Source organism: Pyrgilauda ruficollis, unplaced genomic scaffold (assembly GCF_017590135.1).
Source record: "Pyrgilauda ruficollis isolate IOZ18807 unplaced genomic scaffold, ASM1759013v1 scaffold20, whole genome shotgun sequence".
In the NCBI taxonomy this organism is placed as follows: Eukaryota; Metazoa; Chordata; class Aves; order Passeriformes; family Passeridae; genus Pyrgilauda; species Pyrgilauda ruficollis.
Genome location: NW_024519207.1, coordinates 5,651,390 through 5,674,754, shown reverse-complemented (window position 1 = coordinate 5,674,754; position 23,365 = coordinate 5,651,390).

The following is a 23,365-nucleotide window of genomic DNA, read 5'->3' as shown; positions in this document are numbered from 1 at the left end:
ACCAAAACCCAAAGCAAAGAATCAGCTGAAATGGCCAATTGCTGCTGTCTTTCAGATGGAAACCATGCAAAACCACAGAGTTTGGCCTGGTGTCTGCCAGAAACTATAAATAGGGCTGTTCAGCTGAAACTCATCCCTGTTTTACTCAAGCCACAACCCAAAGCTGTGAGACAGCCTCTGAACCCGGGTGGATGTTTTGGAGTGTGTCGACCAAGTATGGTGGCTACAAGAAATTCAAAATTCTGCTGAGTTACCTGCTTGGTTTGGGGTTTCTTTTCTGAAGTTCCATATTTCTTTGTTTACTATCAAACTCTTTCAAGCTTGTTTCTAGGTGCCTCCTGGCCCTTCTTCAGATTAGGTAGAGAGCCCTGGAATATTGACTACTGCTTCTCAGCATTGCACATTCTCAGGCTGGTCAGTGAAGGGGTTCTTATTCTTCCTCAATTTTTCAAGATGCTTTGAAATCAAAGGGTGAATTTCTATTTGTGTATTTTTACTCTGAGCAAAATATGGTTTATTCAAATCCCAGTAATCTGAGGACCTAATCCAATACTCTCAGCATGGTAGAAGGGCTATTGAAGGAAAACATGCAAAAGGCCAAAACAAAAGTAAATATTCAGAGTCTAACTCTGCGCCAGTTACCTCTTAGCCTAAGACTCTGCTCTGAACTCCTAATACGTTCCAAAGAAGATGTTGGGCTTAACAGTGTTTGGATCAATACCTTTTCCCATAAAGCAAGTAAAATACTTTTTACCCAGCAATGAAATACCTTTGTACATTTAAATTTGTCCATCCTTAGAGACCAAATTATTTCATTGTATCCATCTGTATGTTTCTGTCTTTTGCTCCTCCAAACTTTACAGCTAGGGTGGGTTACCATTTCAGTTGGGTTATATCATAAGACAAGATGCCTTTCCAAGTATTTTCCTCAGCTGATAGTTTAGATTTTCAGTTTATTCATCTGAGATAACAACGTATTCTTGTGTTAGCAGAGCTGTCACACTTAATTTGATAATTTAGAATTTCTTCTTTGGTTTAGTGGATAAGGTGGTTTTGCAAGGCAATGTAATGTAATGAATTTATTTGCCTGAAAGGTGTCACCCAGAATCTCAGAGAGATCTATCTTTATATATTACTAGCTGAGCCTTGACTCTGGAAGCACGTTTAGGTCACAGTGCATTCAAACCACTCCAGTGCTGGGCACGTAAACAGGGAGCAGGAAGGCAGCTCCCAATCCAGCTGTCACACAGGCATGCCAGAGAAATTAATCACAGGGCCAACTGTGCTTATTGCCTCCCAGCCACCAAATACCACAACCAAGACCCCTTGTGAGAGCATAAATACTGCTCTTCCATCAGCAACAAGGGTGACACCACCCAAAAGGGAATGTCTGTCTCCAGCTTTCCGTGCAGAGGATGAGGCAAGGTTCCACCTCCTTCGTGTCTCTAGGCAGGACACTGAAGTGATGCTTTGTTGTGCTGCTCTTGTTTTCTAGGAGTCCATCTTCAACCTCAGCTCTGGTTTGTGAGAGAGCTGAGCATTCACAGCTGCAAGTGAATATCAGCAGCTGCACTTCGAAGGTTGGAAAGCGCCAGGCCACAGGATGTTACAAATGAGAAATCCCCAGGTTAATGGATATTTTTTCTTACTTAATTCCCTCTCTACCCCCTGCCTTGGTCTTTGATAGAGAGGAAATATGATTTCCTCATCTTCTGGGGATTGTGAGGGATTTGAGAACAACAGCAGAGCTGTGGGAGCACTAAATGTTCTAGAGGAATTGACTGCAACATAGTGAAAGCTGTATCTAATCTAAGAGGATTCATGATTTGGAAAAAAAAAGGACATTAATTTTCAACGTTGTTTAGATTAAAAAAAAGAGGGGTTTTTTGCGTTTTGTTTTTGGTTTTGGGGTGTTTTTTTTGGTTATTTTTTGTTTTTTTGGTTTTTTTTTTCTTTTTAAGATGGGAATGGGCCTGTGGAAATATTTTCATTTTTACTTTCCAGAGGCCTTTTTGTTTGTATCTACTGCTAACTTTCCTTCTGTAACCTATTTTCAGATGAATTGATGTCTCTCTTTTTCTTCCCCATTTTTTTTTTTTTTCCAAGTAGCAGTCCAGGCTCTTTTCCTTCAGGCTGGACCCAGATTGTTGCTGGCATTCTCCCCTCCAGTACATGGGCATCAAAGGTAGGAAAGATGCAGGAGAATGCCTCCCCCTAATTTCACTTCAGTTTTTGGCTGTGGCTGAAATTGTAGGAAAAGTCCCTCTGAGCCCTGCACTGGGGCACAGCAGGGCACATAAAGCACTGGCAAGCCTCTATTAAGCCTGCGCACATGGTAGTTTATCAAACCCTCATAACCTAGCCCCATGTAGACATGATTTTCTGTTTTCTTAACAGCACTGGGCAAGTCCTTGAGCAAGATGAAGCCTTGCTGTCAAATCTGAACACCTAGAGTCTAGTGGCACAAAAGGTGTCTTGGAGAGCCACACAGAGAAATTAGTGTTTTGCCTTGCCCCACTCTCAGAAATTGGTGATATTTTTTCAAATAAATAGTGTATGTGTATCTATCTATAGATAGACAGATAAAACAAACAAAAAAGCTTGGCCTAAAGCAGACACACAGAAAGGGAAATTCCAGTCTAAATGAAAAAATTGGCAAAGGGCAACTAAATCCTATGGCAGGTTGGGCTGAACTGTACTTTATCTACTCTGTGCTTCTGTTGTTTTTATTCAATTTAACTGTCTAGACTAGCCTTTCCTTCTGTACTGAGCAGCTCGTTAAAGGAATACTGAAGTCTTCTGAACATGTAGTACAAAAATGGAACATGAAAGAAAAGAGCATTTTAAGGTGACTGTTTAAATAGGGTGTCTCTCTGGATTGTCCTGTTACCTCTATTGCAACTACATCCTTTCTCTGTTTGCTCACTATGAAACAGATTGAAAGGATGGGTCACATGACCCCAGCCCAATCAATTAGCAGCTTTTAAAGATGACTCATTATTTTTTCTGTAACATAAAACAAAATTACACAGTGAAAGGCCTAACACAGCCTTTTAGAAAAACTCCAGCAATCCATTTTTCCATTTGTGGTTTCCCTTTTTTATCCTCCTCCAAAGCCCAGAGCACAGATCTTGATGAGATGATGCAGTGTGTGCATGCAGCAGTCTTTCTTCACATTACTCCTCACCTCATCTGCAAGTACGACTCTAGGCCACACATCTGACTCCCACTTTTTGTCCTGAGACAGCTGGCTTGACCAACACACCCCAGCTTTTGAACAGACAGTGAAAACAAATCTGTGTCAGTGAGAGGACTTTTGTAAGCAGCAATCATCCTTTGCATGAATCTGCAGAATCCCAAATGTTTGTTTTCATTATGTATTTTGGGTTATATTAATTCATGTCAAATCTGTATCTGACTTATGCTTTCAGATGCAAAGAATCTGCAGAAAAGCTGCACTGAAATAATCTCTTCCCATTTCATGTTATGTTGATAACATCCCATTTTAATTCAAAAGACTTGAAAAGAGGCTTTCTTGATTGTCACTTTGTGTTAGTTTAATTTCAAGTCTTGTAACATAGCTTGCATGATATTTTCAGCCCGGAACCATGCTACAAAGTAACATGAAAGAAAAAACCTCCAAAATGCCCCAAAGCAAAACAAACAAAAATCTCCTCTCTCAATAAACCAAAGAATGGTTTGGTAATAAAAAGGAGAAAGTTGGCTCTTTCTAGTGGGACCAGCTCCCTTCTAGATAACTAAACACAGGAAAAAGTATGTCTTTCCCACACTGCCTCCCAGACTTCTATAATTCTTAGTCACTAGCTTACCTTTTTTTTTGTAGACACACTAAAATCCATTGAATGCAATGGATGGAATAGAGAAAGCTTTATAAGTAGTGGTAGGCTTCAGATATATTTTACCATGTGAAGAAGGGGAAAAGAAGCCTTGAGAGCAGAAGAACTTATAGAGCTTACTTTGTACAGAATAAGGGAGGCCTGAATGCTGAGCACTCTGCTTGCTGAAGGTGTCTGCCCTGAAATCCACACAGAATCATAGAATTATGGAATGGACTGGGTTAGAAAGGACCTTAAAGATCATCGCGTTTCAACCCTCCTGCCATGGACGGGGTAACATTTCCCACTAGACGAGGTTGCTCAGAGCTCTGTCCAACCTGTCCTTGAACTCTGCCAGGGATGTGGCATCCATAACTTCTCTGGGCAGCATGAGTGAAGGAAAATAATTCCTGAGCCTTCCCTCATCCTTTCTCTCTCCACATATTTTTTTCAGAGAGCCCAGTGTGTTGCCCTGCCTGAATGGCCCATTATGGTTCCACATACTTTGAGTGTCTGCTTCAATCTAATGAAGAAAGTTTCTCCCTGAGCTGCACCATCAATCACATCCTCCTGGAAATTATATATACTTTATATTCTTCATGAGAAGCAGGGAATTAATAACTCCTTGGTTCATTTATTAAAATATTTATTCTTAAATTCTTTCTACCATCTCTTTTTCTTAGATATGGCAGTGAGTGATGAAAATATCTGTCCTGCACTGAGGACTTTGGCAAATAACATAGAAGTCTACATTATAATAAAATATCGTTTCCTGTAGTGAAGGCTCCTGAAGCTCAAAGCAGCACACACCTTTTCAGCCACCATTAGTGTGCATACAGAGCTGACTACTTATACATTAACAAGAATATTTTGCCTGAATCTATAAGCAGACAGAGTGAACCTGAGCGTTTCTGCTGTTTGGTGCTGCTTTCCCTCCTCTGGAGTATGAGCTGCTGATTAGAGGAACATAGGTCTGGAATAATGAGAACATCTTCTTTTCACTCAAAGGCTGATCTTGGTGACCACCTTCCTTTGCTCCACAGATGAACAAAATTTTCCATTCAATATGGGGGTACTTTACACAGGGGAAGAAAAACTGCTGTGTCCTCAAGGTGATTTGTATTACTTGCTGAACCTGCAAGTGATGAGCTTGGAGGAAAACAGGTATCAAAGAGAAAACACAAGTAGTGATTCAGGCTGAGATGGGGGTGTTGGATGGCAGGTATACCCTGTGCTGTTTGGAATGAAAATGCAAAACATTTTGTCCCTGCAAAAACTTCAAGCTCATTAAGCTGCACAGGAGAGATCAAAAAGCTGCCTTTATTCACAGCAAGGGCCTTGTGGCATTATGAAAGGCGTCAGTTTGGTGTTTTCCAAGGCATGGATTTGTAAGGACAAAGTATTTGACTCCTGCCTCATGTAAAAGGCTTGTGCCTTGCTGGTGATACTCAGGGCTCAGCTGTTCCCATGAGTTCTTCACAGTCTACCCACTGGGCTGAAATGCACTTTGCCCAGCACTTCAGCATCGCAGCTAGAGCAGGATGATTGATTAACCTCTACAACTCCCTTCCTGTTGTTCTGAGCAGTGGGGTTTTTATATTATCCAATCACCTAAAGGGGTGAAAGAGGCTGTATTTTTCCTCAGAGTGTCTGACTTTGTTTCTTTACCTGGCTCTTTAGCCTTAGATCAGTAGGATTACTTGATAATATTTGATTGCATGGACACTTTAAACAGGAATCCCTGGAAAATATCTTGTGGGCAGTATTTGTGCCAGTAAATTGTTTCCCTTTTGAACACAAGCTCTCAAAAACAGAGATGATGATGTTATTTTCCTACATACAGGTTGTTAGATATCTGTTGATATCTTAGCTGTCTGCCCCCTACTCTCTTCATAGCCTTTGCAGCAAAATGGGAATTTCTGGGTGTGATTCACTTTACCTTAGAATAGATGTCTGTGGTTGGAGAAATTGCTCCCTAAACATGCTGATTGCTTTCCAGAGTTTAAAGAAGGAGAGTAGGATGAGTCTCCCTAGATGACTACACAGGCAGATATCTAGTTAAGTGAAACCCACACAGCCTGTCCTTTTGTCCTTTTATTTGTACTGAATTTGGCACATCAGAGCTGTGTTTTGCCAGGTGGACTCCAAGACACTGCCATCCTGGAGCTCATCAACTCTGACAATAATGCAAGGTGAAGCAGACACAGGGAAAAGGAGGTCTACTATAACTCTGAATTTGTGAGATATACGTTTCACTGAGTGATTAATCTCTCACTTGTAATAATTCTCGAGCTGCTAACATTGCAGATGCTGTTAAAGCTGGCTCAGCTCCTGAGGTGCTGTAATGCTGTCCGTGACCTGCATGGACTGGCACTCACTGACTGTGACCGTAGATGGTTCTTTATTAGCAGGTGAAGATGGGCTTGGTCTCTGCACACTAAGGTTCTCAGCATGGTTAGTAAAGCTGATTAGTTAAAGAAGGTTTAGCAAGAGTGGGAGATGCCTCTGTGATAATTTAGTGTAACAATACCCTGGGGAGGTGGCTCAAAAGAGACCCATCCTTTTCACCCTTTCACCCTAGGGCAGCTCGTCTGCTTCCTTGCAGTAAAAGATATGCGAGGTCCTGATGGTTTAGTTTCCAGGTGCATGAGCTCAGGCCTCTCTTGTGTGCAGCTACCAGTGGTTATTGCTTCTCTTTTCAATGTCTGTTTTTCCACTTTGAAGAGACATTTCTCTGTGATAACACAGGCCCTGTCCAGAGAAAATGAGCACCAGCTTTTAGTAAGTATTTTATTTCTGGAGTTTTAAACAACTATTGAAATTGTCTAATGGTGTTTCCTTTTAGTTTTTTATTTTTTTAATAAGGTGTCCCGCATCATAATCAGAACACAACATTTCAGAAAGAGAAGGGCTGTTCCCAAGGAAGAGCTGCCAGCAGGACTTTCAACACCTTCAAGAAATAATGAATTCAATCCAATATGTGTTCATGGCATGGGGTGTTTTATTACCCCTTTGTGTATTTGGAGCCTGTGTATTAATCATCACCTAGAAGCAAGAAGAAAATTGTTAGAGTCTCTTGAGGTGAAGGCTGTGTGGAAAGTAGTTGAGGGCTTTGTGGTATATTGTAGTGGTTTGGAAGCTGAATTAACGTGCATTCTTTTTTTTTTTTTTTTTTTTTTTTTTTTTTTCCCTGCAGCACAACCAGCCCTGGCTACAGAAACTGATTTCGTACTGTAGAAAAAGAATTTATATATTTCTTACCAGATCAAAGTGAAGAGAGCTGTAATTTTTCATCCTCTTGGCGTGGTGATACAGGATTAAATGCATTTCATCTATGTAATTTGTGGATTCTGGTGGGCTTTTTATTCAAATTCTAAGGTGTTTATCTTAACACTGATATGCACTTTTAATAGTGGAAGGCACAACTCTGACCTGGCAATTTTTTTTTCCCCTGTGGTCCAAGGATGATCTTTAATCTCATCCATGTACCTGCAAGAAGACATCTAGCCTGCGTGTGAGACAGTGTGGAAATTCTGACACCTACGTACTCACATGAAGAGCTGTGCTTTTGCCTCCTGGGTTGTCAAAGGGAGAAAACAAAAAGCAAAAAGCTGCAAAAGAAAAAAGGCCAGATAAACTTGGTATGTTATTTCAGAACATGAAATGTAACACAAAAGTGGCAGGTCAAATAAAATGTTCTTCTAGCCCTGCATGCTGGTTCCAATGCTGATTAGAACTGGAGATTTAGAGCAGACTGTTAGAGAAGAAGAGCAAAAATAGTACTTTCCTCTTATGCTTTCTTAAGTTTTCTGGGCCAGACCAAGTTTTATTAATCTTCACTGGACTTCTCCAATCTCTTCAGTCATCCTTGAAACCTATATACAATTTATGTCGACAGCATCCTTTGTCAAGGAATTCTGCTTGTGAAGAATTACTTTCTTTTGTTTATTTTGAATTTTCTTCCTGTTATTTGATGCCTCTTGGTTCTACTATTAAATCTTGGCATAAGTGTGAAGTTACAGGCCCAACATGGTTAGTTTTGCCCGAAAGGACAATTCAGAATGTCAATCCAGGGGCATTTTCACCAATCACATTCCAGGAGAACTTGCAATTTTCTTTTATTCCCAAAATATGTTTTGGTGTGCCATTCTGCCCCTTTCCATCACAGAGCAAACCCAATGCAATCCTAATTACTTGCATTTACCCCTTTTGCTTGCATGTTGTGGTAGCTGCTTACACAAATCAGGCCTAAACTCTTGTTTGCTTAGCTCAGAAAGCTGTGTTAACATGACATCAATCTAATGTCATTGACTGCCTGAGGGAAAAGAACCCACAAGTCAAGCCATACATGCTGGTTGATTGACTGATGGCAATAAAACCCTCACATGGGGCTACCACAAAGCTCGGATGGTTTGGCGAGGCCCTCTCAGCTGTATTGTCTCACATTTCTCTCCAGTTGTCTGAGAGCAGACAATTTAATGAACACCCAGTCAAAAGTGCCTTCTGCAGAGAGTGGCACTTCCCTCCCCAGGCTTCCATGTTGGGTTTTGCCACACAAGAAAAGCCCAGACATTTCCTAACAGGGTGATCATTGTGGCAAGAGAGCATGGGAAAACCAAACAGCAAATTAGGTCACAGCTTCTTAAGAACCTTTCTCTTTCATCAGCCCTAATGCTCTTTTTCATAACTTAAGTTATAAACTGGAAGAGAAAGAAAATGTGTCCTCCTGGCAACCTGGATAGCACCTAGGATAATGAAGCTTCCTTCCTTCTTATAGCCTACAGAGATCACCATAACTTAAATTATTGGTAAAGTAATCCTTGTTCATGGTCACAAGCATACAGACAGATTCATTAATGCAAGTTAGGAATGCAGTAATTAGTTTTTGTAAAGGAGTTAATAATCAGCATTCCTAAACATGTAAACCTCATGGAGGATATTTGATTTATTGTCTAAAAATGGAAGACCTTTGGTCATTAAAAGGATGTGAGAAAGTCATCAAATCGAGTCTTCTTGGCTGCCTGAGGGTCACATTTCCAAAAGTATTTGGCTGGCTAAAGGTGCTGGCATGAAAAATTCCACCTCAAAGTTTTTTCTCTGTTTTTGACACTCAGAGGTACTGTACAATTGGTGCTGTTGTGCTCTGGAAGGAGGCAGACTGGCTGAAAGGCTGCAGGGCTGGATGCTGAGTTGTGGTTTCTCTTTCCAGCCACTGATAGTGTCCTGCAGTGTTAAAATAGACATAAGCTAATCACACCCCATCCTGCACCTCATTGCTACCCATTTGTAAACAAGGTACAGTTCTGAGCACTTGCAGAAAGGCCTTTAGGATCAGTGAATGACAAAAAGAGACTATTTTCATTCTAGGGCAAGACTCGGGTTCTTTGCCCAAGTCTTGCCATTTCTGCTGACCTTGCTCAAGATATGCTAAATTGTGAGTTACTGCTGACTGTGATAAGGCTTCTCTGGTGTGAACAAATATTCATTAGGAGCTTAACTGAAGCAATTGCTTCAGTTTAAACAGCTTAAGAGTGATCCACTGAATGCAGATTAGCCTACAGATCCTGTAGTATGGCTCATATTGATATTGTAGATATGCACATTATGAACCCCCCCAATCTGTTAGTTCTTCTCTCCTGTCTGTGGAAAGTCTTTTTATTTTGAAAAATAATGCTTATAGCACCTGGGTTTTCTAAGGATGTGTCCATTCCTCAGGATCAGTTAGGAGATCTTGCAAAGAAATTCCTTCTGTTGCAGAAAACTTGGGTTGCAGATATGCCAACTGAACAAGCACATAGGGTGTGGTAATGAGGGGCTGCCATCGTGGAGACGTTTAGATGGCTGACAGATCAGGGAAGTTTTAAACTTTTACTTTTACTAAATCCATTCCTTAAGGACAGCCTTTGTGCTCACAGCTGATCGTTTCAACATCAAACCCATCGTTTCAACCTCACCACTGTGTTTAGCAGCTGCACTGTGAGCCAGCTGTGGGCACTCTGTGCTGCCTCACAGCTGGCACTGATGGTTGTGGTCTTCAGTGGTCCCTGTTTGCCCAGGTTTGGTGATCAGGACCAAAAGCTCATTTATGAGAGAAGCCAGAACTGGGCTTGTCATGTTGCTTTTCTCTGTTAATTTTTTTATTTGCTTATGCCTGATGGTTTTATGCTGTTTCTTGCCTTCAGTAAGGAAGAACACACCTCCTTCCAGTATCACTTACTGTGCTTTTTGCTTTGCAAGTCATCCTTGTCATGTAGTATTCAGGCTGTCTTGACTATTTGCAGTCCTATGTGCTTATCTTACTCTCTGTCTGGCAATTTTTGTTATCTCAATTCCACACACTTGCAACGTCACCCATCTTTGGTAGTCATGTGGCTCACATACTTATGCAAAATGCTTATAGATGTCATCTTGCTGTGCCTTGAGTGTGGCAAAATACTTACATTCTGTTGTTAGTTACATCATCCTTGCACATATTTAAAATGAAGGCAGGTATATTAATTATATTCTGGCTAATACATCTATGATTTCTAGTTGTTGCAGACCTCTGTTTTGCTACACCTGCATATTTACAATGTCATCCATCCTTCTGACCTGTCTTTCTGTGGAACAGCATGGTTGTAACCTCTACTCTCTTACTGTAGGAAGCTGGTAGCCACACTGTGTTCTGACTTTGTAAACAGATATTCTGTTGGCTTCTCAATGGCTATTTCTGCAGATATTGAATCTTCAGTTGCCTGCTGGGGAAGAAAAGAAACCATATGCAATTACTAATAAGGCTCTTCATAACTCTGCCTCAAGGATACAGAATGTTTTTTACTCTCCTGAGAAAGCAATTCTGCCAAAAATAAGGTCAAGGAGTGGGCCTCATCTCTGTCAGTATGATATAGTATCATTTGTAGAAATAATGCTTGGATTAACTGGTAAGTTTGCCGCTTTGCCTTTAAACTCATCCTGTCACTTTGATTTGGGAAGCTGCATTCCTTGGTGGATAGAAAGAATAAGAATGAGATTTTCCTCATCTTTGTCCCCATGTCTACTACCATCCCCCTTGTGACCCTGAACAAACCCTTGTGGACCTTATTAAAATACTGGAATAACAGCCAGACAGGAAAAGAAAATGTTTTGTAGAAAACATAAGTTTATCTTGTTATGATTGGTGGTCCTTGAGATAATTACAGGGAAAGTCCTTGATCCTGAGTGAACACAGCTATCCCAGTGTTCAGGACAAGGAGTCTCTGGAGTGGCCATTTCTCTGGTGCCCTCTGTTCCTTGGCAGGTCTCCCTGGCAGGACCACACCCCAGGGGACTTTGGCATGTGAAAAGGTGTGCTGCCCACACTAGGTGAGCCTGATCCACGTGCAGCCCTTGAACCACTCTTTCTCTTGGCTTGCTCATACCTCAGTTTACTCATGAAAGGGGAAATGTGACATCTGTCTCACAGAAAATGCTCAGGTGAAAAAGGCAGCTCCTCTTGATATTGGCGCAATCATTCTCTGAGGTCAGGCTGGATGATGGGATGGCTGAAATGCTAACTAGTTGCTGGTGTCCTCATCCCTCTTAACTGATGAGGTGTTTTGTCATCATCTGAAGGAGTCAAGCAAGCCTTCCTCACCTAATTTTCCATTTATCTTGTTGGATAGTGAGGGAAAGTACCTTGGAATAGGACCTGGCAAATAATTGATTGAGTCAAAAGCAATAGGGGTGCTTTGACCTAAGGAAAGCAAAGTAAAAATGTTACCTCATGGGTCCTATGGAGAACTTGGACAAACCTAATGTGGTAGTAAGGGTATTTTTCCAATGTAACAAAGTGTTATCCTATGCATTTTACCAAGTGGTGCACTGCCTGCTGAGCCCATGAAACACTCATGAGCCGTCCCTGTGATTTGGGCCTCATCTTATGACTCTACTGCAGTTGAGTGAACTAGCCATTTAACTACATAAATATTAAAAATATTCAATTAACTTTGCTTGGATCTGTCTGGCACTAAGAAAGGAAAAATTCTAGGGTTTGAAATATATGACTTGGCATGATTATGCGGTGAAATGAATAATGTTTTAATGAGTGATTTGTAATTATTTAATAATTAAAGAGCTCTTATGAATATTCTTGAACACCCTGTGGAAAAAATAAATTGTATGCTGATTTCATCAAGCATTCAAATCTAATCAGAATTTATTTTTATAGCATCATTTTAAACACAGTCTACAAGAACATTGCTACAATAATGCAGACGAACAGAAAAGTGTCACGCTGTAACAGCTCTGCTTTTTTAAGTATAAGCTCCTGATTTTTCCACGCAAAGAATTTTTCTGCACTAATGAATTGCAGCTGGACTCTATTCCAAGACCTGCAGCAGCCAGTCAGGTTTCATCAGTGGTTCAGTGACAGGTTGAGGGTGCATCAGTTTTAGTTTGTAAACACAGATGAATGGTAGCCACTTGCTGCAAGGGAGACTGGTTCCATTCCTCCCTGCCTGGAAACAAAGACAAAGAGAGACCAAAAAGGAAAACAAGAAGATGCAAAAAGGGAACTCTTTCACTCCTGACATGAAATCATTCAGTCTCAGCTTAGTCTCTGGAAATCCAATTTCCTTTCATTTCTCTTCCCATGGTATGTATATTGCAGCTTTGGGCAAATTTTAATAAGATGATGTTTTCTCTGTCTAATCCTGGAAATAGTTTTCCCACAGGTATAGCAAAGGTTCAAGAACAAGGTAAATTATGTGAACCATAAATCATCCCAGATTTTTCTTAACTCCTATATTAAGGCTCAGTCAAATTTTCATGCAAGACAGTTTTATGTTTAGTCATCCAACAGATGTGAAAAGGGATAACAGAGGCCTTTGTATGAAGATTGTCAGAGACTCATCAATCCATTTTTAAAAGAATGACCTCTACAGCCAAGTAATCAATCCAGAATCTTGCACAATTTGCTATTAATTTCTGAAAGCAGCTCGGTATGCTCACATTTGATGGGATGGAAGAAGGACCAGATGGGGGCCCTCTTCCACATGGATGTCAATACAGTTATTACTTGTGAGGATATAATTGTCCTGTAGCGTTGCATGAATAATTCATTTTTAATTCCGTATTAGATTAATTTCATCTCATCCTCTCTTTGTGAATTGTGCTCCAATAAGTTGTAATTTTCTTGAATATATTTATTATTCAGAATAGACTGTAGACCTCATAAGTCATTCATTTCAGGTAGGTGACATTCAAAATTTGAGACTTTCAGGATGGACCTACAGGTCATTTTTGTGCCCTGTTACACAGGTGAATATACAGAACCAAGGTTCTACTTCCAACATGTACTTACAAATCTGGAATACACTTGCTTTTACTATTCTGCAATGCTAATTCTGAATTCACCCCCTCAGCAATATCTCTATCAGGTTCATTGGCTGGAATATTTGAAAGTAGGAGGAAGTGCTGAACAAATTAATTAAAAGAATCTTGAAGAAAATATTCATACAGCTTTTTATAACACTAAGTGACCTGACATTTTGCCAGAGATGGAATAGAGAACTTATTACCCATCATTCAACTTCTCATTTGAATTTTTTTCCTCAACTTCCTTTCCTTATATAAATCAAATGTTGTTGATCAGAGTTTACCACTTCAACTATTTTTCCCCTAAAACTCCTATCTTCCCCCATTTTCAACTCACAAAAGCACTGAAAGATTAAAACCCACAATTTTTTTGATAACTCCTTAATTTTGCTGAGACTGAATGTTTACAGAGGGGAAAAAAACGCATTTTTATACCATTTTTTCTTTATCAGTTGAATCATAGAGTTTGTTCAGCTGATGTTTGCATTTCTAGTCATGAAACGCTTGTCTTTTGGAAAGTTCCCCCATCCAGAACTGGATTTTCTTCTGCTGTTCAGAAAAAAGAACAAAATCCTGAACAATGGGATCCTACCAGCTATTCAGGGGTTGTAAATTTGGCCTGTAGTAATTACATGGGTTTTCTGCACAGCCAGTAGAGAATGGGAGGTATATCCAGAGTGTCATATACCCAGTGTAATGAAGGCATTGAGGAGACATAGGAAGAAACTGCTGTCATTTGAGGGCCCTACTCAACAGCACAGCCTAGGTCTCATCACCTTGTTGGCAGGTAAATTTGGGCAAAATGAAGGTTACAGTGAAAAGAAATATAAAAAGACAGGTGAGCAGAAATGGAGAGATAGAAGAACTTGCCTTCTGGACAAAGGACATACTTACAGTGCTTCTTCCTTATGTCCCCATGTAGCTTGGGAATGGAATAGAGAGGGACAGTTCTCCCCTCTGACTCTCTCCAAACAAACTGAGTCCTCAGGACTCTGTTTTTGTATTTGGTACACTTTCATCCACGCCTTGAAGCAAGAGCATGCATCATGTTGATGTTTAGGCTCAGAGGAGAACTCTTCACCATCCTGAGGGATTTAAATGTCGTATCCTATTGTAGACATGGCTCAAGAGCACTATGGCACCTCAAGGCAAACATTTATGGAAGCATTTGTGTTTGGCTTCTGAAAGATAGAGCAAGTAGCTTTGGTACAGGGTTTCAAGTTACAAAGCTCATCTGATGTAATCTGAGCAGAGAGCAAGGTGAAGTCAGAATGTCTTTAGCAATTGTGTCCTGTGAGGATGAAACAGGCTTCACTGTTCACAAGAGGACTGATAAATCACAGATAAAGGCTGTAGGTGGGTAGCTTGTAGGCATCATGCTGTGTGTCATGTGGGAAGTCAAGGGGGAAACCCTCAACTATAACCCATTCTTTTCATGTCCCATTACAGTAAAGGATCCCCAGGAACCTTCCTTGACGAATTATATGTGCCCTATTTTGCTGCTTGAGGAAGTCAGACCCCATGCTCACCACCCTTGACATAATGAGGTTGACAGGAGGATATGAGAAAGGAATAAAAGTTCCAGAAGTTAGAAGTTCCAGACAGGAACTTGTTCATTAGTACCTGAGTGTGTCCTGTGGCTGCATAGAATGCAACTAATCTCACCAGCAATATTGAGCTTAATATCAAGGTTTTTTGGTCAACATTGATAAGAAGCAGAAAAGAAGGAAAAGGAGACAGGTACAAGAAAAATAACTGAGCGAAGTAGAGAATAAATTATGAAAAATTTTTTTTTAAGTTTTGAAGGAGCCCATGCTACAACCTGTGTTCATGTTAACCTCTTTTGAGTGAGCAGCAGTGACCTTTGTATCTAATCAAGTCTTTCTGACATATATTTTGTCATTCTGTTTTGTGGAAGAGTCCTGATGAGTTGGGTTAGAAATTACACCATGTGCAGGATTAAGTCTGCCAAAGATTAAGAACCAAGCATTGCAATTTTTGACTGTGGAATTCTCAACACCAGAAAAAAATGTAGAATAAACACAAAAGCAAAGTCTCATTCATCTTACCAGAAAATAGAATATTGTCTCCCTATTATCTCTTATGATTAAAGTGGATTCAGCATTTCACAGAGATATACAGTAAAGTAAAAGCATAAAATGAAGGGCAAATTCTAGTACATATTCAGGATCTCACTTTTTTCCCTATCTTATAGAAAAAAGTTAAATTGTGCAAAGCATCAGCATATGAAGAGCACTCACTTAAGAGTCAGATGCCATTTAGGTTATAAACAGAATTAGTTTGCTGCTGTCATTACAGGGTCCAGTGGGTGCAGTTCTGCTTCAGCAATCCATCTCAATGTGCGGTGCAACGCATCACAATTGGTGGATTCTACTTTGGGTTTGCCTTCCAGAGAGACAACAGCACTTTTGGCAGGCCAGCCCTCAAAGGTGGGCAGTCCTTTGTGCATTCCCAAGACTCGGTGTCAAGTGGGTTGTCAGGCCTGAACTGTAGTGCATTAGTCTGTCTCTGCTGTGAAAGGCTTGTCTCTGCAGTGGTATTGGGGATTTCGGGCTGGTGCACACTGTTGCATTAGGGAAGAAGAACAAAACTGTTCTGTCAGACCTGAATTAAGATGGATTTTTGTTGAAAGTTCTTGGAATTGATTTTTTTCACAGTTTCCTTATTGGTAAGAGACATCACAGTTGGGTTCAACTTACAAAATATCATTGATTTCTCTCCCCAAACCACAGATGACTCAGCTTGTAATTTCCTCTACAATTATAGAGCAGATCTCCTTAGAAACTGCTTGTATCCATTCAAAGTTAGGTCTTGTGGAAACCACATTTCCCCTCTCTTTGGCCAGATATACTTGACACAAGACCAGAAAAAAAAAGTGGAGGAAAATACAATAAACATTTTCCTGCTCCCATTCCCTCTTTTCTGTTTCCTAAAAGGAGATTAGCAACATTGCAGCTTCATTTGTCTCTGAGTGCCTTGGGATCTCGGGCCGTCCCAAGTGGTGGGGTTGGCCATGGGTGGGCCTCCTAATGGCTCTGCTAGCGTGTTGCAACGTCTTTCTTCTCTAGGAGAGGCCAGGGTGCAACTCAGAGGTCATGGTTTCTCCACCTGATGCAGCATCATGCTACCAAAGGCTGCATCGTGCTACCAAAGGTCAAACTAAGCTGACTTCACAATTGGCTCTGCCGTGGTTGGCTGTCCTGTGCTTCTTCTCATACACAACTTCAACAATGCACAGAAGCCTCCACCTTCTCTTTGCATCTCCTGTGACCCTCAAGGGAACTCGTGCTCATGCAGGGAGTCCCTGCCATGGAAATTGCTTGGCTTTTGGATTTCACAGGGAGACTCAGATGAACCACAGGATCTCATTTAGACAGATAAATCATAGGATCTGATGACAATTTGAAGAGCTTTGCAAGAGGGAATCTTGTGCCGGGACAAGGTCAAACACAGAGTGTTTCTGAAGTCTGCTCTACCCTCAGTATTTTTCTGAAGAGGTCAAGATAACATTAAATTCCTTTTACATTTGGAAAAAACTCCTCAAATCTTCTGCCTTAGTAACTGAGAAATGGGTTTGCGCTGGCAGTGGAGACAAAAGCAGACTCAGTTTGCCCATATCTATTCCTCACTGTGCCATGAGAAACCCACAGACTGATCTGAATTCAATCATTATGCTGCTGTAGATTGACACTTCAGTTCAGGATGTTAAAATCACATCTGTATGTGGAAAACTTTAACCCATATGAGTAAAGAGATAGAGAAGGCATAAGGAAGAGACACGAGTAAAAGTGGTGTCTCTATAAGATAGAAAGTTGAAGTAATGTATACGTGTGTTCTTACATATACATTGTGGACATGTATGTATACATATATGCACTCACATACACATGTGGGTAACAGCTATGTGTAGGTATTAAAAATATGCAAAGAATGTTGAACCCCACCATATTACTAATAAACTGAGAGGGATCTAAAAAAGGATATGGTAAAAAGGAGATAGATGCCAGTTTTGTGGATGTGTGCTCTTCTTCCCTTTTATTTCCTCATCCTTTTTTGTGTAGGGAGAAAAATCTTGCTCCTTGAGGTGTTTATATTACGCCAGCTTTTACTAGCATGATTCTTTTTCCCTGAAAATAAACTCACTTCCAATACTATACTTGAAATCTGTTGTACAAAGGTTTTTTTCCTCAAATGGGTGGGATCTGGTCTTCCCAACTTCTTTTCTTACATTGCTTCAAGTAATTTTGTGTATCAGGCCTTTAAGCTGAACAATTCATTGTGAAATCATAGGGGTCTGGAGGCCAAATGCTCGTCTCAGAATGGGAGGCAGTGTGGGACACAGCCCAGCATTTCAGTCAGCACTGTAAAGCCTTTTGGTGCAGCTAGGCAGATGTGCACATGGGGATTTAATTTCTGTAATTTTGTGTGTGTACTGTGGTGTGGAGAGGTGCCTGCTTATCACTCTGTCAGCCGGAGGGCAACACCTAGCAAAGATTTTGCATAAACTGTCCCTTTGGGAGAGGATTTTCACATAATGCCAATATTGAAGTCTGCTGGTAAAACAATGTTATGGGACAGAGCTGAGAAGCTTTTCAAGCTCTATTAAATTTACATAGGCTCTACCCATTTTTAATCCTGTTCAAACATCCTTGTGTACAGCAAATAACTTCCACTATCCCATAAAAAGCAGTCATGTACAGTGCACATTTGCACTGATATATTTATTTAAAATCCAAATATTTAGTAAAGGGGCTGAAATTGCCTCCATCCTTTCTTTATACAAATACAGACTACAAATACACCACTAGGCCCAGAGAAAGCTTTTCCTTAAAATTAATCTTGACTCCTAATTGTAGATGGGATATGTTTTGGGGACAGCATACTTTTTGCAGACACCACAGATGGGAATCCAGATCTTCCCTAAGTGCAGTGTGGGTGATTTTCAAGAGCTTGCTCAGCAATCATTGAGATCTAAATGTCCAGCAGTTTTGGGGGCAGTCCATTCTGGGGCATTTCCACAAGTGTGGTAGATGCCTCTTGCAGGGAGCACAGGAGATGAGATCTAAAATCACACCAGTAAACTCCTAGAAAAGCTACCTGATTCACTGTCTGTAAAACTGCACTTGGCTTCAAAAAGCTGCTTTATTTTTCAAGTAATACAGTGCAAGATGTGTTCTGTCTTTTGTATGAACATCAGTGGATGAGGATTATTGTGCTAATTCTGGAGAATGAGGGAAAATAAGTGACCAGTGTTTTCTACCCACTCTTCAGTCTCACCACAACATTTTTGTAAAAGACGTCATTTCTGAGTGCTAGCCATTTGCTGAACAGCAGCCTCCCCACTGCAGCTACAGTGCTGACACATTTCATCACCTCTTTTTGTGTTTTGGGTTTTTTTTCCCTAGAATAATTATGAATTAAGTGTGATCATTCCAAATGCATCCAATATCTGGTACTATTCACTGCACACTTCTGACAAATAATCTTTGGCTAGTGGGCTCTTCATCAATATCCATATTCCAAATATTCACGGAGATGCATAAGCCATGCTACATGTGTCTTTCTCCTGACTCAGTGCAATTAATTTTCAGCAGTAGAGTTTCAGATTGCGAATTAAATTTTGGGTTCTATTATTATCTTACAGTACTTATTGGAAAGTTACAGTTTCACTTACTAACTTGGAACTATGTTTGTGTTAAAGAGGTACAGATAGTTACAGGGGTTCAGAGATCCCTTTGAAAAATAGGATTTTTAGATTTTCAAGATTTTCAACAGACTTCACAACCCACAACCCCCTGATGAAAGTCAGTGGGACACTGTAATTCCATTTCATTAGGACTTAAATTAAATGTTCTGCCTCCGCCTTATTAGCACAGTTGAAACTGGCTTGTTTGAATCACCGAACAATTTCAGAGGATTTTCCTGGATGTGTTATTTCTACCTACATGAAGATAAATGTTTGCTGCCTGGTTTGCATAGCATGGACATGTTCTCCACCTGATGTTAGGGTGCATGATGCTACTCATGTGCACTCCAGCTCTCAGCATCCCTATGCATCCATGCAGAGACAGACTTTGAAGGCTGGGCAGGGGTTTCATAGGGAGAATCAGAGCAGGCGGATGCACTGCAAAACAGCGAAGATGTGGTCATCTGAAAGAAACCGTGGTGCCATGGCTGAGGCTGTGCAAAACACTTACATCAGTTTCCAGAGCTCTCTGTCACACTTTCTGTCTCCTTTTCCTCTAGCCCTGTGTTGCTGAGATATTTGTCAATAGAATGGAAATGATACTGTTCCCAAGGAGAAATTGAATTTAATATTAATGCTATCTCCTGTGGAAAAGCGAGTGAGTCAGAGCTGAGTAGAGTTTGTTTTATATATGAAGACTTTCATTCTGGAGAGTAATTCAGAGCACAGAGCTGTGAATTTAATGCTACCAGCTTGGGAAGCTGGTAGGCAAACACAGCAGGCTTTGTGCATTAAGCAGCAATGTGCATTGCTGTAGTCATTAGAAACAGTTTCACTAACAAAGAAATAGGGGTAAAACGCTCATCAAAGTCTTTCTCAGTGGGCAGTATTTGATAAGTTCTACAAGAAGCTTTAAATACACACTGGGTTGAAAATGCTTAGTATCACCTTGCTTTAAATGGGCTCTGCTTTGTCTCTGTCTTTCCAGCCTTCTTTATATTTCATATTTTATTTATCTTCCTCTTCAAGATGAAACTCTCATTAGCAGTGATTCCTATATTCATGCTGCCCTTATTTCCAAACAAAGTAATATAGCACAATTTAAAATGCAAGGATTCAGTAATACAAAGCTCAGAAAGAGCAAAAAGAGCATCTTTGTCTGTTTTTTAAGTAAACTCCACCTTTCCTTTGAGTGCCCTTTCTGTTATGTCTCATCAGCTGTGTCCTATGTCCTGTCATGTCCTGATAACATGCCTTAGTAGACACTATTATAAGTAGCTGGTGCTGCCCTGCACTTTAATTTCCTGTGGGAGAGGAGATTAGCTGCTGAAGGAGCCCTGCACAGTTCTGACACTGCTGTATGGATGTCCTGGCAAATGGAAGGCCGTGGTTACTTCTGTTCTGCTCTGAGATGCTGCATTCCCTTTTTGTGGCCAGGCATGGAAGGCATAAGAGGAAGGAGCAGAGAAAGGATAGCAGAGCTGGAGAAAAATGTGGTGTTTTGTTGATGCTTGCAGGATCCAAGGCAGATGGTCAGTCACAGATGGATGCCTTGGGCTGGCAGGTCAGCCACAACAGCTATTCCTCTGGTTTCTGGCTCCTTTCCCCAGTTAACTGTGTGGCCTGGTCAGCTCTCTCTCCCTGTCTCCTTTCTACAGATTTTTCCCAGTCTGGACAGTTAGCTGTGGATGGCTCCTGGTATCTCAGCCTTTTGGCTGCAGCACAGTCAGTCTCAAGACGGCTGAAAAGCTGAGTGCAGGATGGAGAGAAAAGGCAGACAATGAAAGAGGAGCTTTGAGGGAAGGGGGCACAGAGGATTCCATGTTTCTGGGTCCTTGCCCATGCAATGGATGTGACTGGAAAAGGTGCCAGTGGGGATCTCATGGAGCCATTGTGATTCAGAGTGTCCAGTGAGGCTGCTCTTGCTGCTCTTGCAGTGTAGCAGATGCAGGCTGGCCTGTGTCCTTTTCCCCTTTCTCTGTGACCTTCTTCCCTCCCTCATCCACTTGTCTTTTTCTTTTTTTTTTTTTTTTTAAGGAGGCAAAAATGGACAAGGCTCATCCTTTCATTATCTTATCTCAATATTTCTGGTACATCTTTTTATAAACTTATTTCTGACTCCAAAGAACTCTACATATTATTTGGGCTTTTCCAGCTTGAGGATTTTATTGGTGTACTTCAGTATCCTCCTCTTCCTTTTTGCACCTTTGCTATTTGTGCTCAGTGTTCAAGACTAACAGAATATTTATAAATCTGGTGTGCACTTCTCAAGCTTCTATTCCCAACTAGTGTAAGGCAGCAAAGACTCAGTCGTTACTGTGCTTACTCTTGGGGATTCAACAACTGAATTTAAGGAATCCTCAGCTTTACTAACATCAATAAAAATTGGCAAAAGATACTTAATGCTTCCTTTCTTCCCCATCCATGGCTCTTAGTCCCCAGAAAGTGAAGAACTGCACTGGCATGTCGCAACACTTTGAGTCTTTGAGCTGCTGTTTTTCAGGCTCTTGCCATCTACCACTCAAAAGCACCATCATTTTTGGAGATAACAAAGGGGGTCTCTAACAAGTGTTGCATCATAAAAGCATGCTCTTAGTGGTCTTAAATGCTTAAAATGTTCCAATGTATCTCTCAGTCTATAGTTTTCTTCCTTACTTTTATTCCATGCTTCCCTGAAATCCCCTGACTGAAAGAGAACAGAGGAATTATATAAAAAAAAAAAAGAACAAACCCTTTCAAAGCCATGTGAAATTACTTCTGAATCAGATGCAAATTCACTCCTATTGTTCACAAATTGCTATGAGCAGCCTTTCTGCGACAGGTCCTAAGGCAAGGGCTATCTCTAGAGCACCATGAAGCTTTATGACAGCAAACCTGTGAGGGAAACACAGTGCCACTGATCCAAGCTCAGCTGCCAGTGGCAGAGCTCACTGGGGAAGTGCCTGCTGGCAACAACATGAGAGCCAGTAACCTAAAGGAATTGGAGCCTGGAGGATAAAGCTGGGGTTGGAGCAGTGATGAAGGGAGGCGTATGGGCTGTGCAGTCACCACAGCACCACACACACACAGACACGCACACACAGACACACAGACCCAGGGGCTAGGAGAACCTCCGGGAGCCTATAGATATGAGCCCTCTGTGCCCTTCTCAGCAGAGCTAATGCCGACACCAGCAGGGACAGATAGCACTTCCTGCGCGTGGGGAATGCTGCTGCTTTCGCTGATCCCAGGAGCAGGGCCACAGCGCCAGGACTCTGACTGCCAACAGAAGGCTCAGCAGCTCCAGCTTTTAACTGTGAACAGTACCTTCATACTCCACCATTCGCTCTTGGCAAAGGCCAGCCAAATTTACAACCTTCTGCTGCTTTAACCAGAGCTGTTTTGTCTGTGGTTGAGCCAGGTTTCCCGTGCTGCTGGATGCTTCTCCTGGACAAGCTCTTCAGCACTTTTAGGGGTATGTGGCCTTGTGACAGGGACAGCAGCAATGGACCGACTGCATGTCTCTTCATCTCACAGCAGAATTATTTTCATCTCCCCCACCTGTCATCCAGGTCACATTACCCAAGAGTAAGTCAATTTTCTACTTCTCTTTTCTGGACCATGCCTATGAGAGATCCCTTTGGACAGTGTCTGTTCGAAAGAGCATCTCAGTGCAAAGGGTTCAGCTGGGTATGAATCAATTTAATTGTACAGCCATGGAGATCCCAAGGAAAGAGTACTGTTAGCTCCCCTCTGGCCATCACTTTCAGCTGGAGTCTCTATTTCTGGTGGATATAAAATTAAAGTGATATAAACCTTTTGTTCTGTTAACATCCAGGAATTAATGTAGATTAAGTCCTTCCAGATGCACATGGTATTCTCCATGTTAATCATTAAAATGTGGTCTTTTTTAAAAAACACCACCTACAAAAAAGAATCCAGGTTGTTCTTTTGACCTTTGCGTTGGTAAGAGTGATAGGAGAGAAGAAAGATTTGTGATAGAAACAGTCCAGAAATGGGCTGTTACGAAAGACAGCATAAAACTGTTCCCATCTGTCTATGGAAATTATTTAGACAGTGATTTTTAAAGACACACCTGATGTAGTGAGCTGTTCCACGCCAGAATGCTTTGTCACATTCCCAGACGACAATGTCTGGGATGAAAAGCATCACTGTGTGGCCCACATCTGAAATATTTAACTGCTAACTTTCTGGGGGTTTTGTTGATGGTCTTTATTTATTTTTGAAGGAAAATTACTTGAATAAGACCTGTGTTTTTACGTTCTCTCTGCTCTCCTGATCAGCTACACCTGTAGAAGTAATATTTCAGTGTATTTGCTCCCATTTCAGAGTCTTTCCATGAGAATCAGTATGTTTGCTTAAGCCTGGCAGATACATAGATGAGGAAACAGGTTATTCTGCTCCTCCCTTCTCTGGAGAACTTTCATCCCTTTAACAACAACTTAAAAACCAGGTTCCTGCCTAAAACAAGCAAGGAAACAATAAGACT